The 216-nt window shown below is 34.3% G+C and overlaps 1 protein-coding gene across 2 annotated transcripts in view; it reads right to left on the bottom strand.

Moving 5' to 3' along the window:
- LOC119585707 (forkhead box protein P1-like) overlaps nt 1-216 on the bottom strand; it is a gene marked incomplete at its 5' end in the record, with an annotated part of 71,485 nt that overhangs the window by 33,731 nt on the left and 37,538 nt on the right.

The raw sequence follows: 216 nt of genomic DNA, 5'->3' as shown, positions 1-216 counted from the left end.
CATAAAAAGTCCCAATAAATAATTAAAGGATGTTTACATTTGTCTAAAAATTTTATTTCTCCCTCTCGCTTTTCCATCTACAATCTCAGTAACACATTTGTTTCTACATGACTTCATACTTAACGTACGTCATTGCTAGACTTGTAATAAGTGGCTGAAATCGCACTTCAGATGTTACAGAAACGGAGAAACTTATTGCCCTTTTCCGTGATCTTG

Source organism: Penaeus monodon, chromosome 20 (genome assembly GCF_015228065.2).
Source record: "Penaeus monodon isolate SGIC_2016 chromosome 20, NSTDA_Pmon_1, whole genome shotgun sequence".
In the NCBI taxonomy this organism is placed as follows: domain Eukaryota; kingdom Metazoa; phylum Arthropoda; class Malacostraca; order Decapoda; family Penaeidae; genus Penaeus; species Penaeus monodon.
This window is presented reverse-complemented; position numbering and strand designations above follow the sequence as displayed.